This window comes from Gorilla gorilla, chromosome 10, assembly GCF_029281585.2.
Source record: "Gorilla gorilla gorilla isolate KB3781 chromosome 10, NHGRI_mGorGor1-v2.1_pri, whole genome shotgun sequence".
Taxonomy (NCBI): Eukaryota; Metazoa; Chordata; class Mammalia; order Primates; family Hominidae; genus Gorilla; species Gorilla gorilla.
This window is the reverse complement of record NC_073234.2, coordinates 63532611-63551155: the sequence shown is the minus strand read 5'-3', so window position 1 is coordinate 63551155 and position 18545 is coordinate 63532611.

Below are 18545 nucleotides of genomic sequence, written 5' to 3'. Positions count from 1 at the left end.
TGTTTCTCAGAGAGGGAAATGTGTCAGTGTCTTAGGATAATAGTGGAGGGAAGGTCAATAGATAAACACGTGAACAAAGGTCTCTCCATCATAGACAAGGTAAAGAGTTAAGTGCTGTGCTTTAGATACACATACACATAAACATCTCAATGCCTTACAGATCAGTATTGCAGCCAACATGTCTCACCTCAAGTCCGAAGGTGACACAGCACACATTTAACCCTGAGTTGACACAGCACAAGTTTCAGGGAGCACAAGGTTTTGGGGGGGGGGGGTAAGATTACAGATTAACAGCATCTCAAGGCAGAAGAAATTTTCTTAGTACAGCACAAAATGGAATCCCCTATGTCTACTTCTTTCTACACAGACACAGTAACAATCTGATCTCTCTTTCATTTCCCAACAGGAAACAGTCATTTTGTAGAATCTGCAGAGGGATATTCCTGAGTGGTTTGAGGCCTGTTGTGAAAAATATCTTCACATAAAAACTACACAGAAGCATGCTGAGAAACTACTTTGTGATGTGTGCATTCACTTCACACAGTTGAGCCTTTCTTTTGATTGAGCAGTTTGGAAACAGTCTTTATGTAGAATCTGTAAAGGGATATTTGTGAACCCATTGAGGTCTATGGTGAAATAGGAAACAACTTCACATAAAAACTAGACAGAAGCTTTCTGAGAAACATTTTTGTGATGTGTGCATTCACCTCACAGATTTGAAACTTTCTTTTGATTGAGCAGTTTGTAAACAGTGTTTTCGTAGAATCTGCAAAGGGATATATGCAATGAATTGAAGTCTTTGGTGAAAAAAGAAATATGTTCACATAAAAACTAGACAGAAACTTTCTGAGAAACTTCTTTTTGATGTTTGCATTCATCTGACAGAGTTGAACGTTTCTTTTGATTGATCAGTTTGGAAACAGTCTTTTTGTACAATCTGCAAAGGGGCATTTCTGAGCTGTTTGAGGCCATTGGTGAAAAAGAAATATCTTCAGATAAGTACTAGACAGAAGCACTCTGAGAAACTTTCTTTCTTGGGATGTGTGCATTCATCTCACAGAGTTGAACCTTTCTTTTGATTGAGCAGTTTGGATTCACTCTTTTTGTAGTATCCACAATGAGATATTTTTGAGCCCGTTGAGGCCTATGGTGAAATAGGAAATATCTTCATGTAAAAACCAGACAGAAGCCTTTTGAGAAATCTTTGTGATGTGTGCTTTCATCTCACAGATTTGAACCTTTCTTTTGATTGAGCAGTTTGGAACCCCTCTTTTTGTATAATCTGCACAGGGATATTTGTGAGTCCATTAAGGCCTATGGTGAAACAGGAAATATATTCACATACAAACTAGACAGAAGGTTTCTGAGAAACTTCTTTGTGATGTGTGCATTCATCTCACCGAGTTGAACCTGTCTTTTGATTGAGCAGTTTGGAAACAATCTTTTAGTAGAATCTGCAGAGGGTTATTTTTGAGCGTTTTGAGGCCTATGGTGAAAAAGGAAATATCTTTACATAAAAACTAGACAGAAGCATTCTGAGAAACTTCTTTGGATGTATACATTCATCTCACAGAGCTGAACCTTTCATTTGATTGAGCCATTTGTAAACAGTCTTTTTATACAATCTACAAATGGATATTTGCAGAGATTTGAGGCCTATTGTGAAAAGGATATATCTTCACATAAAAACCAGACAGAAACTGTCTGAGGAACTTATTTTTGATGTGTGCATTTATCTGACAGTGTTGAAACTTTCCTTTGATTGAGTAGTTTGGAAACAGCCTTTTTGGGAATCTGCACAGGGATATTCATGAGAGGTCTGTGACCTGTGGTGAAAAAGGAAATATCTTCATGTAAAAACTAGACAGAAGTATTCAGAGAAACTACTTTGTGATGTGTGCATTCATCTTACAGAGATGAAACTTTCTTTTGATTGAGCAGTTTGGAAAATGTCTTTTTGTAGAATCTGCAAATGGATATTTGGGGCATTTTGAGACCCATGGTGAAAAAGGAAATATCTTCACATAAAAACTAGACAGAAGCTTTCTGAGGAACTTATTTGTGATGTTTGCATTCATCTCACAGAGTTGAACATTTCTTTTCATTAAGCATTTTTGAAACAGTCTTTTTCTACAATCTGCAAAGGGATATTTCAGAGTGGTTGAAGGCCTATGGTGAAAAAGGAAATATCTTCATATAAAAACTAGACAGAAGCATTCTGAGAAACTTCTTCATCATGTGTGCCTTCATCTCACAGAGTTCAATCTGTATTTTGATTGAGCAGTTTAGGAACAGCTTTATGTAGAATCTGCAAAGGGATATTTGTGAGACCTCTGAGACCTATGGTGAAATAGGAAGTATCCTCACATAAAAATTAGACAGAAGCTTTCTGAGAGACTTCTTTGTGATGTGTGCTTTCTTCTCACAGAGTTGAACTTTTTTTTTTTTTAATTAAACAGTTTGGAAACTCTCTTTTTGCAGGATCTGCAAAAGGATATTTGGAGTGCTTTGAGGCCTTTTGTGAAAAAGGACTTAACATGAAAACTATACAGAAGGTTTCTGAGAAACTTTGTGATGTGTGCATTCGTCTAACAGACTTGAACCTTTTTTTGGATTGAGCAGTCTGGAAACACTCTTTTGGTATAATCGGCCCAGGGATATTTTTGAGCCTATGGAGGCCTATGGTGAAAAAGGAAATATCTTCACATAAAAACTATACAGAAGCTTTCTGAGAAACTTCTTTCTTATGTGTGCATTCATCTCACCAAGTTGAACTTTTCTTTTGATTCAGCAGTTTGGAAACAGTGTTTTCATAGATTCTGCAAAGACATATTTGTGAACGGTTTGCGGCCTATGGTGAAATGGGAAATATCCTCACATTAAAACTAGACAGAAGAATTCTGAGAAACTTCTTTGTGATGTGTGCATTCAGCTCAGAGGTTTGAACCTTCCTTTTGATTGAGCAGTTTGGAAAGAGTCTTTTTGTAGTATCTCCAAAAGGATATTTGCGATCCCTTTGTGGCCTATGGTGAAAAAGGAAATATCTTCACATAAAAACTACACAGAAGCTTTCTGAGAAACTTCTCTGTGATGTGTGCATTCACCTCACAGATTTGAAACTTTCTCTTGATTGAGCAGTTTGGAAACAGTCTTTTTGTACAATCTGCAGTAGGATATATGTGAGCTGTTTGAGGACTATGGTGAAAAAGGAAATATCTTCATATAAAAACTAGATGGAAGCTTTATGACAGACTTCTTTATGATGTAAGCATTCATCTCTGAGAGTTGTACATTTCCTTTCATTGAGCAGTTAAGAAACATAATTTTTGCAGAACCTGAAAAGGGATATTTGGCATGCTTTGAGGTGTATGGTGAAAAAGGAAATATCTTCACATGAAAACTAGACAGAAATTTTCTCAGTAACTTCTTTCTGACGTTTGCATTCACCTCACAGATCTGAACATTTCTTTTGATTGAGCAGTTTGGAAAAAGTCTTTTTGTAGAATCTATAAACAGATTTTTCTCAGCTCTTTGAGGTATATGGTGAAAATGGAAATATCTTCACATAAAAAATAGACGAAAGCATTCTGATCAACTTCTTATTCATGTGTGCATTCGTCTCACAGATTTGAACCATTTTTTGATTGAGCACTTTGGAAACACTCTGTTTGTAGAATCTGCAAATTGATATTTAGAGCCCTTTGAGGCCTATGGTGAAAAAGGAAATACTTTCACATAAAAACCAAACCAAAGGTTTCTGAGAAACGTCTTTGTGATGAGTGCATTCATCTCACAGGGTTGAACCTTTCTTTTCATTAATCCATTTAGAAACAGTCATTTTGTAGAATCTGCAAAGGGATATTTCTGAGCCGTTTGAGGCCTATGGTGGAAAGGGAAATATCTTCACATAAAAACTAGATGGAAGCTTTCTGGGGAACTTTTTTGTGAAGTGTGGGTTCGTCTCATAGAGCTGAACCTTTCTTTTCATAGAGCAGTTTGGAAACAGTCTTTTTGTAGAATCTGCAACTGGATATCTGGAGCGATATGAGGCCTATGGTGGAAAAGGAAATATCTTTACATAAAAACTAGACAGAAGCATTCTCAGAAACTTCTTTGTGATGTGTGCATTCAATTCACAGAGTTGAACCTTTCTTTTGATTGAGCAGTTTGGAAACACTCTTTTTGTAGTATCTGCAAATGGATATTTGGAGTGCTTTGAGGCCTATATTTGAAAAGGAATTATCTTCATATAAAAACTAGACAGAAGCATTCTGAGAAACTTGTTTGTGAGGTGTGCATTCATCTCACAGATTTGAACCCTTCTTTTAATTGAGCAGTTTTGAAACACTCTTTTTGTAGAATCTGCAAGTGGATATTTGGAGCGCTTAGAGGCCCATGGTGAAAAAGGAAATATCTTCACATAATAACCAGACAGAAGCATTCTGAGAAAGTTCTTTGTGATGTTTGCATTCATTTCATAGAGTTGAGCCACTCTTTTGATTGAGCAGTTTGGAAACAGTCTTTTTGCAGAATCCGCAATGGGATATTTTTGAGCCCTTTGAGGCCTATGGTAAAAAAGGAAATATCTTCACAAAAAAACTGGTCAGAAGCTTTCTGAGAAACTTATTTTTGATGTGCACTGTCATCTCACAGAGTTGACACCATTCTATCAATTGATCAGTTTGAGAACACTCTTTTCTAGAATCTGCAAAGGGATATATGGAGCAATTTGAGTCCTATGGTGAAAAAGGAAATATCTTCACATAAAAACTAGACAGAAGCTTTCTGATAAACTTCTTTGTAATGTGTGCATTCAACACACAGAGTTGAATGTTTGTTTAATTGAGCAGGTTGGAAATAGTCTTTTTGTAGAATCTGTAAGTGGTTATTTGGAGCGCTTTGAGGTCTGTGGTGAAAAAGGAAATATCTTCATATAAAAACTGGACAGAAGCATTCTGAGAAACTCCTTTGTGATGTTGGCATTCATCTCACAGGTTTTAACCTTTCTTTTGATGGAGCAGTTTGGAAACAGTCTTTTTGTAATATCTGCAAAAGGATATTTGTGAGTGGTTTCAGTCCTATGGTGAAAAAGGAAATATCTTCACATAAAAACTAGACAGCAACATTCTGAGAAACTTCTTTGTGATGTGTGCTTTCATTTCAAAGAGTTGAAACTTTCTTTGATTGAGCAGTTTGGAAAGAGTCCTTTTGTAGAATCTGCAAAGAGATATTTGTGAGCCCTTTATGGCCTATGGTGTAATAAGAAATATCTTCCACAAAAACTACACAGAAATTTCTGAGAAACTACTTTGTGATGTAGACTTTCATTTCACAGTGTTGAACCTTTCTTTTGATTGAGTAGTTTGGAAACAGTCTTTTTGTAGAATCTGTAAATGGATATTTGGAGTGCATGGTGGCCTATGGTGAAAAAGGAAATATCTTCACATAAAAACTAGACAGAAACATTCTAAGAAACTTCTTTGTAATACCTGCATTCCTCTCACAGAGTTGAACCTTTCTTTTGAGTGAGCAGTTTGGAAACAATCTTTTTGTACCAATCTGCAAAGGGATATTTCTGAACCGTTTGAGGCCTATGGTGAAATAGGAAAAGTCTTCACATAAAAACTAGACAGAATCATTCTGAGTTACTTTTTGGTGATGTGTGCTTTCATCTCACAGAGCTGAACCAGTCTTTTGTTTGAACAGTATGCAAATAGTCTTTTTCTAGAATTTGCAAATGGATATTTGGAGCACTTTGTGGCCTATAGTGAAAAAGGAAATATCTTCACGTAAAAACTAGACAGAGGAATTCTGAGAAACTTCTTTGTGATGCCTGCAATCATCTCACAGAGTTGAATGTTTCTTTTGATTGATCAGTTTGGAAACCGTCCTTGTGTAGAATCTGCAAAGGGATATTTGTGAGCCAATTGAGGCCAATGGTGAAATAGAAAATATCTTCACATAACAACTAGATAGAAGCTTTCTGAGAAACTTCTTTGTGCTGTGTGCTTTCATCTCACAGAGTTGAGACTTTCTTTTGATTGAGCAGTTTTGAAACAGTCTTCTGTACAATCTGCAAAGGGATATTTCTGAGCCTTTTGAGGCCTACAGTGAAAAAGAATTATCCTCACATAAAAACTAGACCAAAGCTTTCTTAGAAACTTCTTATGTGATGTGTCCATTCATCTCACAGAGTTGAACTTTCTTTTGATTGGGCAGTTTGGAAACAGTCTTTTCATAGAATCTGCAGAGGGATATTTGTCAGCCCTTTATGGCTTAAGATGAAATAGGAAATATCTTCACATAAAAACAATACAGAAGCCTTCTGAGAAACTTCTTTGTGATGTATACCTTCATGTCATGGAGTTGAAACATTCTTTTGATTGAGCAGTTTGGAAACAATCTTTTTGCAGAATATGAAAATGGATATTTGGAGTGCTTTGTGGCTTATGGTGAAAAAGGAAATATCTTCACATAAAGACTAGACAGAAGCATTCTGAGAAACTTCTTTGTGATGTGTGCATTCATCTCACAGAGTTGAACCTTTCTTTTGATGGAGCAGTTTGCAAACCGTCCTTTTGTAGAATATTGAATGTGATATTTGTGAGCCCTTTGAGGCCTATGGTGAAATAGGAAATATCTTCACATAACAGCTAGACAGAATCTTTCTGAGAAACTTCTTTTTGATGTGTGCATTCATCTCACAGAGTTGAACCTTTCCTTTTATTGAGTAGTTTGGAAACAGTCTTTTCGTAGAATCTGCAAAGGGATAGTTCTGAGCCCTTTATCCCCTACAGTGAAATAGGAATTATCTTCGCTTAGAAACTAGACAGAAGCTTTCTGAGAAACTTCTTTGGGATGCCTGCTATCATCTCACAGACTTGAACCTTTCTCTTGATTGATCAGTTTGGAAACAGTCTTTTTGAAGTATCTGCTAATGGATATTTGGAGCACTTTGAGGCCAATGGTGACAAAGGAAATATCTTCATAGAAAAACTGGACAGAACCATTCTGAATAACTTCTTCAGGATGCATGCATTCATCTCACAGAGTTGAAACTTTCTTTTGATTGAAGAGTTTGGAAACGATCCTTTTGTAGAATGTGCATAAGGATATTTTTGAGCCTATTGAGACCTATGGTGAAACAGGAAATATCTTCACGTAAAAACTAGACAGAAGCTTTCTGAGAAACTTCTTTGTGATGTGTGCATTCATCTGACAGAGCTGAACCTTTTTTTTTTTTTGATTGCACAGTTTGGATGCAGTCTTTTGGTAGAATCTGCAAATGGATATTTGGAATGTTTTAGGGCCTATGGTGAAACAGGAAATAACATAAAAACTAGGCAGAAGCTTTCTGAGAAACTTCTTTGTGATGTGTGCATTCAGCTCACAGAGCTGAACCTTTCTTTTGATTGAGCAGTTTGGATACCATCCTTTTGTGGTATCTGCAGTGGGATATTTGTGACCGGTTTAAGGACTATGGTGAAAAAGGAAATATCTTCACACAGAAACTAGACAGATGCATTCTGAGAAACTTCTTTGTGATGTCTGCATTCATCTCACCGAGCTGAACCTTTCTTTTGATTGAGCAGTTTGGAAAGAGTCCTTTTGTAGAATCTGCAAAGGGATATTTTTGAGCCCATTGAGGCCTGCAGTGAAATAGGAAATATCTTCAGAAAACTAGACAGAAGCTTTTTGGGAAATTTCTTTGTGATGTGTGCATGCATGTCACAGAGTTCCACCTTTCTTTTGATTGAGCAGTTTGTAACAGTCTTTCTGTATAATCTGCAAAAGGATATTTGGAGAACTTTGAGGACTATGGTGTTAAAGTAAATATCTTCACGTAACAACTAGAAAGAATCTTTCTCAGAAACTTCTTTGTGATGTATGCTTTCATCTCACACAGTTGAATCTTTCTTTTCATTGAGCTGTTTGGAAATGAAGGGGTGGGTTGCCCCTCCACACCTGTGCGTGTTTCTCATTAAGTGGAATGTGAGACTTGGAAAAGAAATAAACACAAAGTGTAGAGAAATAAATTAGGTTGCCCAGTGGACCAGCGTTCAGCATATGGAGGATCCTGCCAGCCTCTGAGTTCCCTTAGTATTTATTGATCATTCTTGTGTGTTTCTCAGAGAGGGAAATGTGTCAGTGTCTTAGGATAATAGTGGAGGGAAGGTCAATAGATAAACACGTGAACAAAGGTCTCTCCATCATAGACAAGGTAAAGAGTTAAGTGCTGTGCTTTAGATACACATACACATAAACATCTCAATGCCTTACAGATCAGTATTGCAGCCAACATGTCTCACCTCAAGTCCGAAGGTGACACAGCACACATTTAACCCTGAGTTGACACAGCACAAGTTTCAGGGAGCACAAGGTTTTGGGGGGGGGGGGGTAAGATTACAGATTAACAGCATCTCAAGGCAGAAGAAATTTTCTTAGTACAGCACAAAATGGAATCCCCTATGTCTACTTCTTTCTACACAGACACAGTAACAATCTGATCTCTCTTTCATTTCCCAACAGGAAACAGTCATTTTGTAGAATCTGCAGAGGGATATTCCTGAGTGGTTTGAGGCCTGTTGTGAAAAATATCTTCACATAAAAACTACACAGAAGCATGCTGAGAAACTACTTTGTGATGTGTGCATTCACTTCACACAGTTGAACCTTTCTTTTGATTGAGCAGTTTGGAAACAGTCTTTATGTAGAATCTGTAAAGGGATATTTGTGAACCCATTGAGGTCTATGGTGAAATAGGAAACAACTTCACATAAAAACTAGACAGAAGCTTTCTGAGAAACATTTTTGTGATGTGTGCATTCACCTCACAGATTTGAAACTTTCTTTTGATTGAGCAGTTTGTAAACAGTGTTTTCGTAGAATCTGCAAAGGGATATATGCAATGAATTGAAGTCTTTGGTGAAAAAAGAAATATGTTCACATAAAAACTAGACAGAAACTTTCTGAGAAACTTCTTTTTGATGTTTGCATTCATCTGACAGAGTTGAACGTTTCTTTTGATTGATCAGTTTGGAAACAGTCTTTTTGTACAATCTGCAAAGGGGCATTTCTGAGCTGTTTGAGGCCATTGGTGAAAAAGAAATATCTTCAGATAAGTACTAGACAGAAGCACTCTGAGAAACTTTCTTTCTTGGGATGTGTGCATTCATCTCACAGAGTTGAACCTTTCTTTTGATTGAGCAGTTTGGATTCACTCTTTTTGTAGTATCCACAATGAGATATTTTTGAGCCCGTTGAGGCCTATGGTGAAATAGGAAATATCTTCATGTAAAAACCAGACAGAAGCCTTTTGAGAAATCTTTGTGATGTGTGCTTTCATCTCACAGATTTGAACCTTTCTTTTGATTGAGCAGTTTGGAACCCCTCTTTTTGTATAATCTGCACAGGGATATTTGTGAGTCCATTAAGGCCTATGGTGAAACAGGAAATATATTCACATACAAACTAGACAGAAGGTTTCTGAGAAACTTCTTTGTGATGTGTGCATTCATCTCACCGAGTTGAACCTGTCTTTTGATTGAGCAGTTTGGAAACAATCTTTTAGTAGAATCTGCAGAGGGTTATTTTTGAGCGTTTTGAGGCCTATGGTGAAAAAGGAAATATCTTTACATAAAAACTAGACAGAAGCATTCTGAGAAACTTCTTTGGATGTATACATTCATCTCACAGAGCTGAACCTTTCATTTGATTGAGCCATTTGTAAACAGTCTTTTTATACAATCTACAAATGGATATTTGCAGAGATTTGAGGCCTATTGTGAAAAGGATATATCTTCACATAAAAACCAGACAGAAACTGTCTGAGGAACTTATTTTTGATGTGTGCATTTATCTGACAGTGTTGAAACTTTCCTTTGATTGAGTAGTTTGGAAACAGCCTTTTTGGGAATCTGCACAGGGATATTCATGAGAGGTCTGTGACCTGTGGTGAAAAAGGAAATATCTTCATGTAAAAACTAGACAGAAGTATTCAGAGAAACTACTTTGTGATGTGTGCATTCATCTTACAGAGATGAAACTTTCTTTTGATTGAGCAGTTTGGAAAATGTCTTTTTGTAGAATCTGCAAATGGATATTTGGGGCATTTTGAGACCCATGGTGAAAAAGGAAATATCTTCACATAAAAACTAGACAGAAGCTTTCTGAGGAACTTATTTGTGATGTTTGCATTCATCTCACAGAGTTGAACATTTCTTTTCATTAAGCATTTTTGAAACAGTCTTTTTCTACAATCTGCAAAGGGATATTTCAGAGTGGTTGAAGGCCTATGGTGAAAAAGGAAATATCTTCATATAAAAACTAGACAGAAGCATTCTGAGAAACTTCTTCATCATGTGTGCCTTCATCTCACAGAGTTCAATCTGTATTTTGATTGAGCAGTTTAGGAACAGCTTTATGTAGAATCTGCAAAGGGATATTTGTGAGACCTCTGAGACCTATGGTGAAATAGGAAGTATCCTCACATAAAAATTAGACAGAAGCTTTCTGAGAGACTTCTTTGTGATGTGTGCTTTCTTCTCACAGAGTTGAACTTTTTTTTTTTTTAATTAAACAGTTTGGAAACTCTCTTTTTGCAGGATCTGCAAAAGGATATTTGGAGTGCTTTGAGGCCTTTTGTGAAAAAGGACTTAACATGAAAACTATACAGAAGGTTTCTGAGAAACTTTGTGATGTGTGCATTCGTCTAACAGACTTGAACCTTTTTTTGGATTGAGCAGTCTGGAAACACTCTTTTGGTATAATCGGCCCAGGGATATTTTTGAGCCTATGGAGGCCTATGGTGAAAAAGGAAATATCTTCACATAAAAACTATACAGAAGCTTTCTGAGAAACTTCTTTCTTATGTGTGCATTCATCTCACCAAGTTGAACTTTTCTTTTGATTCAGCAGTTTGGAAACAGTGTTTTCATAGATTCTGCAAAGACATATTTGTGAACGGTTTGCGGCCTATGGTGAAATGGGAAATATCCTCACATTAAAACTAGACAGAAGAATTCTGAGAAACTTCTTTGTGATGTGTGCTTTCATCTCAGAGAGTTGAACTTTTATTTTGATTGAGCAGTTTGGAAAGAGTCTGTTTGTATAATCTGCTCAAGGATATTTGTGAGCCCATTGAGGCCTATGGTGAAAATGGAAATATCTTCATGTAAAAAATAGAAAAAAGCTTTCCTAGAAACTTCTTTGTGATGTGTGCATTCATCTCACAGAGTCGAACTTTTCTTCTGATTGAGCAGTTTGTAAACAGTCTGTTTGTAGAATCTGCAAATGGATATATGGAGCTATTGGTGGCCTATGGTGAAATAGGAAATATCTTCACATAAAAACTAGATAGAAACTTTCTGAGAAACTTCCTTGTGATGTGTGCATTCATCTGACAGAGTGGAACCTTTCTTTGGATTGAGCAGTTTGGAAACAGTCTTTTTACAGAATCTGCACACGGAAACCCACGAGTGGTTTATGGCCTATTTTGAAAAAGGAAATATCTTCACAAAAAAACTAGACAGAAATATTCTGAGAAACTTCTTTGTGATGCGTACATTCATCTCACAGAGATGAACCTTTCTTTTGATTGGGCAGTTTTGAAACACTACTTTTGTATAGTCTGCAAGGGGATATTTCTGAGCAGTTTGACACCAATGGTGAAAAAGAAATATCTTCAGATAAATACTAGACAGAAGCATTCTGAGAAACTTCTTTGGGATGTGTGCATTCATCTCACAGAGTTGAATATTTCTTTTGATTGAGCAGTTTGGAAACCGTCTTTTTGTAGAATCCACAAAGGGATATGTTTGAGCCCTTTGAGTTCTATGTTGAAATAGGAAATATCTTCACATAAAAACCAGACAGAAGCCTTCTGAGAAACGTCTTTGTGATGTGTGCTTTCATCTCACAGAGTTGAAAGTTTCTTTTGATTGAGAAGTTCGGAACGACTCTTTTTGAATCATCTGCACAGGGATATTTGTGAGCCCATTGAGGTCTATGGTGAAACAGGAATTATCTTCAAATACAAACTAGACAGAAGGTTTCTGAGAAACTTCTTTGTGATGTGTGCTTTCATCTCACAGAGTTGCACCTTTCTTTTGATTGAGCACTTTTGAAACAGTCTTTCTGTAGAATCTGAAAATGGATATTTGGAGAGCTTTAAGGCCTATAGTGGAAAAGGAAATATCTTCACATAAGAACTAGAGTGAATATTTCTGAGAAACTTCTTTGTGATGTGTGCATTCATGTCACAGAGTTGCACCTTTCTTTTAATTGAGCAGTTTGGAAACAGCCATTTTGTACAATCTGTAAAGGGATATTTCTGAGTGGTTTGAGGCCTGTGGTGAAAAAGGAATATCTTCAGATAAATACTAGACAGAAACATTCTGAAAAACTTCTTTCTAATGTGTGCATTCATCTCACAGAGTTGAACATTTCTTTTGATTGAGCAGTTTGGAAAGTCTTATAGTAGAATCTGCACAGTGATAATTCTGAGCAGTTTGAGGCCTATTTTGAAATGGGAAATATCTTCACCTATAAACTAGACTGAAGCTTTCTGAGAAACTTCTTTTTGATGTGTGCTTTCTTCGCACAGAGTTGAAACTTTCTTTGATTGAGAAGTTTGGAAACAGTCTTTTTGTAGAATCTGCATCAGGATAATTGTGAGTGGTTTGAGGCCTATGGTGAAAAAGGAAATAACTTCACATCAAAACAAGACAGAAGCTTTCTGAGAAACTTCTTTGCTATGTTTGCTTTCCTCTCATGCAGGCAAACTTTTCTTTTGGTTGATCAGTTTGTAAAATGTCTTTTTGTAGAATCTGCAAATGGATACTTGGAGCGATTTGAGGCCTATGGTGAAAAAGGATATATCTTCACATAAAAACTAGACAGAAAGTTTCTGAGAAACTTCTTTTTGATATGCACATTCATCTGACAGAGTAGAAACTTTGTTTTGATTGAGTAGTTTGGAAACAGTCTTTTTGCAGAATCTGCACAGGGATATTCGTGAGCAGTTTGTGGCCAATGGTGAAAAAGGAAATATATTCTCATAAAAACTGGACAGAACCATTCCGAGGAAGTTCTTCTTAATGTGTGCATTCATTTCACAGAATTTAACCTTTCCTTTGATTGAGCAGTTTGAAAACAGTGTTTTTGTAGAATCTGCACAGAGATATTTGTGAGCTGCTCGAGGCCCATGGTGAAGTAGGAAATATCTTCACATAAAAACTAGACAGAACCTTTTTGAGTAACTTCTTTGTGATTTTTCCATTCATCTCACAGAGTTGAAAATTCCTTTTCATTGGGCAGTTTTGAAACGTCTTCTTGTACAGTCTGCAAAGGGATAGTTCTGAGCTGTCTAATGCCTATGGTGAAAAAGGAAATATCTTCACTTAAAAACTAGGCTGAAGCATTCAGAGAAACTTCTTTGTGATGTGTGCATTCATATCACAGAGTTGAACCTTACTTTTGATGGAGCAGTTTGGAAACAGTCTTTTTGAAGTATCTGCAGAAGGATATTTCTGACCAGTTTAAGGAATATGGTGAAAAAGGAAGTACCTTCACATAAAAACTAGACAGAAGCATTCTTAGAAACTTCTTTGTGATGTGTGCATTCATCTCACAGAGTTGAACCTTTCTTTTGATTGAGCAGGTTGAAAAGATCCTTTTTGTGGAATCTGAGAAAGGATATTTGTGGGTGGTTTGAAGCCTATGGTGAAAAAGGAAATATTTTCACATAAAAACTAGACAGAAGCTTTCTGACAAACTTCTTTCTGATGTGTGCATTCATCTCACAGACATGAATGTTTCTTTGATTGAGCACTTTGGTAACAGTCTGTTTGTAGAATCTGCAAAGGAATATTTGGAGCACTTTGAGGCCTATGGTGAAAAAAGGAATATCTTCACATAAAAACTAGACCAAAGCTCTGAGAAACTTCTTCATGATGTGTACATTCATCTCATAGATTTGAACCTTTGTTTTGAGTGAGCAGTCTCGAAACAGTCTTTTTGTAGAATCTGCAAAGTGATAAGTGTGAGCCCCTTGAGGGCTATGGTAAAAAAGGAAATATCTTCACATAAAAACCGGACAGAAGCCTTCTGATAAACTTCTTTGTGATGTGTGCTTTCACCTCACAGAGTTGAAGCATTCTTTTGGTTTATCAGTTTGGAAACAGTATTTTTGTGGTATGTTAAAAGTGATATTTGGAGCAATTTGAGGCCTGTGGTGAAAAGGAAATATCTTCACATAAGGACTAGACAGAAGCATTCTGAGCAACTTCTTTGTGATGTGTGAATTCATCTCACAGACTTAACCTTTTTTTTTTGATTGAGCAGTTTGCAAAGAGTCTTTTTGTAGAATCTGCAAACAGATATTTTTGAGCACTTTGAGGCGTCTGGTGAAAAAGGAAATATCTTTCACATAAAAACTAGACAGAAGAATTCTGAGCAACTTCTTTTAAATCTGTGCATTCATCTCAGAGAGTTGAACTTTCCTTTTCATTGGGCACTTTGGAAACAGTGTGTTTGTAGAATCTGCAAAGGGATATTTGGAACACTGTTAGGCCTTTGGTGAAAAAGGAAATATCTTCACATAGTAAGTAGGCGAAAGTTTTCTGAGAAACTTCTTTGTGATGAGTGCATTCATCTCACAGAGTTGAAACATTCTTTTGATTAAGCAGTTTGGAAAGAGTCTTTTTGTAGAATCTGCAAAGGGATATTTGTGAGCCTTTTGAGGCCCATGGTGAAAAAGGAAATATGTTGACATAAAAACTACACAGGACGTTTCTGAGAAAGTTCTTTGTGATGTGAGCTTTCATCTCACAGACCCGAACCATTCTTTTGAGAGATCAGTTTGGAAACAGTCTTTTTGTAGAATCTGCAAAGGGATATTTGGAGCACTTTTAGGCTTATGGTGAAAAAGGAAATATCTTCACATAAAAATTAGATAGAAGCATTCTGACAAACTTCTTTGTGATATTTGCATTAATCTCACAGTTTTGAACGTTTCTTTTCATTGAGCAGTTTGGAAGCAGTCTTTTTGTAGAATCTGCAAGTGGATATTTGGAGCGCTTTGAGGCCTATGGTTGAAAAGGAAATATCTTCACATAAAAACTAGACAGAAGCATTCTGAGAAACTTCTTTGTGATGTGTGCATTCAGCTCAGAGGTTTGAACCTTCCTTTTGATTGAGCAGTTTGGAAAGAGTCTTTTTGTAGTATCTCCAAAAGGATATTTGCGATCCCTTTGTGGCCTATGGTGAAAAAGGAAATATCTTCACATAAAAACTACACAGAAGCTTTCTGAGAAACTTCTCTGTGATGTGTGCATTCACCTCACAGATTTGAAACTTTCTCTTGATTGAGCAGTTTGGAAACAGTCTTTTTGTACAATCTGCAGTAGGATATATGTGAGCTGTTTGAGGACTATGGTGAAAAAGGAAATATCTTCATATAAAAACTAGATGGAAGCTTTATGACAGACTTCTTTATGATGTAAGCATTCATCTCTGAGAGTTGTACATTTCCTTTCATTGAGCAGTTAAGAAACATAATTTTTGCAGAACCTGAAAAGGGATATTTGGCATGCTTTGAGGTGTATGGTGAAAAAGGAAATATCTTCACATGAAAACTAGACAGAAATTTTCTCAGTAACTTCTTTCTGACGTTTGCATTCACCTCACAGATCTGAACATTTCTTTTGATTGAGCAGTTTGGAAAAAGTCTTTTTGTAGAATCTATAAACAGATTTTTCTCAGCTCTTTGAGGTATATGGTGAAAATGGAAATATCTTCACATAAAAAATAGACGAAAGCATTCTGATCAACTTCTTATTCATGTGTGCATTCGTCTCACAGATTTGAACCATTTTTTGATTGAGCACTTTGGAAACACTCTGTTTGTAGAATCTGCAAATTGATATTTAGAGCCCTTTGAGGCCTATGGTGAAAAAGGAAATACTTTCACATAAAAACCAAACCAAAGGTTTCTGAGAAACGTCTTTGTGATGAGTGCATTCATCTCACAGGGTTGAACCTTTCTTTTCATTAATCCATTTAGAAACAGTCATTTTGTAGAATCTGCAAAGGGATATTTCTGAGCCGTTTGAGGCCTATGGTGGAAAGGGAAATATCTTCACATAAAAACTAGATGGAAGCTTTCTGGGGAACTTTTTTGTGAAGTGTGGGTTCGTCTCATAGAGTTGAACCTTTCTTTTCATAGAGCAGTTTGGAAACAGTCTTTTTGTAGAATCTGCAACTGGATATCTGGAGCGATATGAGGCCTATGGTGGAAAAGGAAATATCTTTACATAAAAACTAGACAGAAGCATTCTCAGAAACTTCTTTGTGATGTGTGCATTCAATTCACAGAGTTGAACCTTTCTTTTGATTGAGCAGTTTGGAAACACTCTTTTTGTAGTATCTGCAAATGGATATTTGGAGTGCTTTGAGGCCTATATTTGAAAAGGAATTATCTTCATATAAAAACTAGACAGAAGCATTCTGAGAAACTTGTTTGTGAGGTGTGCATTCATCTCACAGATTTGAACCCTTCTTTTAATTGAGCAGTTTTGAAATACTCTTTTTGTAGAATCTGCAAGTGGATATTTGGAGCGCTTAGAGGCCCATGGTGAAAAAGGAAATATCTTCACATAATAACCAGACAGAAGCATTCTGAGAAAGTTCTTTGTGATGTTTGCATTCATTTCATAGAGTTGAGCCACTCTTTTGATTGAGCAGTTTGGAAACAGTCTTTTTGCAGAATCCGCAATGGGATATTTTTGAGCCCTTTGAGGCCTATGGTAAAAAAGGAAATATCTTCACAAAAAAACTGGTCAGAAGCTTTCTGAGAAACTTATTTTTGATGTGCACTGTCATCTCACAGAGTTGACACCATTCTATCAATTGATCAGTTTGAGAACACTCTTTTCTAGAATCTGCAAAGGGATATATGGAGCAATTTGAGTCCTATGGTGAAAAAGGAAATATCTTCACATAAAAACTAGACAGAAGCTTTCTGATAAACTTCTTTGTAATGTGTGCATTCAACACACAGAGTTGAATGTTTGTTTAATTGAGCAGGTTGGAAATAGTCTTTTTGTAGAATCTGTAAGTGGTTATTTGGAGCGCTTTGAGGTCTGTGGTGAAAAAGGAAATATCTTCATATAAAAACTGGACAGAAGCATTCTGAGAAACTTCTTTGTGACGAATGCATGCATCTCATAGAGTAGAACGTTTCCCTTGATTGAGCAGTTTGGAAACAGTCTTTTTGTAGAATCTGCAAAGAGATATTTGTGAGCCCTTTAAGGCCTATAGTAAGAAAAGAAATATCTTCACATAAAAACTGGACAGAAGCTTTCTGAGAAACTTCTTTGTTATGTGTGCTTTCATGTCACAGAGTTGAACAATTCTTTCAATTGAATAGTTTGGAAACAGTCTTTTTGTAACATCTGCAAGGGGATATTTGGAACAATTTGAGGACTATGGTGAAAAAATATATATCTTCACATAAAAACTAGACTTAAGCTTTGTCAGAAACTTCTTTGTGATGTGTGCTTCCATGTCACTGAGTTGAACATTTATTTTCATTGAGCAGTATGGAAACAGCCTTTTTATGGAATCTGCAAAGGGATATTTGGAGTGCTTTGAAGCGAATGGTGAAAGAGGAAATATCTTCACATAAGAACTAGACAGAAGCATTCTGAGCAACTTCTTTGTGATGTGTGTATTCATCTCACAGAGGTGAACTATTATTTTGATTGAGCAGTTTAGAAACAGTCTTTTTGTAAAATCTGTAAAAGGATATTTGGAGCAATTTGAGGCCTATGGTGAAAAAGGAAATATCTTCACAAAAAACTAGACAGAAGTATTCTGATAAACTTCTTTGTGATGTCTGCATTCATCTCATAGAATTGAACCTTTCTTTTGATTGAGCAGTTTAGAAGCAGTCCTTTTTTAGAACCTGCAAAGGGATATTTGTGAGCCCTATTTAGGCCAATAGTGAGAAAGGAAATATATTGACATAAAAACTGCACAGAAGGTTTCTGAGAAAGTTCCTTGTGATGTGTGCTTTCATCTCACAAAGTTGAATCATACTTTTGATGGAGCACTTTGGAAACAGTCTGTTTGTAGAATCTGTGAAGGGATATTTGGAGCACTTTGAGACCTATGGTGAAAAAGGAATTGTCTTCACATAAAAACTAGACCAAAGCTTTCTGAGAAACTTCTTTCTGATGAGTGCACTCATCACACAGAGTTGAACCTCTCTTTTGATTGAGCAGTTTGGAAACAGTCTTTTTGCAGAATCTGCAAATGGATATTTGTAGCACTTTGAGGCCTATGATGAAAAATGATATATCTTCACATAAGGACTAGACAGAAGCCTTCTGGGAAACTTCTTTGTGAAGTGTTATTTCATCTCATAGAGTTGAACCTTTCCTTTGGTTGAGCAGTTTGGAAACAGTATTTCTGTACCATCTGCAAAGGAATATTTGTAAGCCCTTTGAGTCCTATGGTATAAAAGGAAATATCTTCATGTAAAA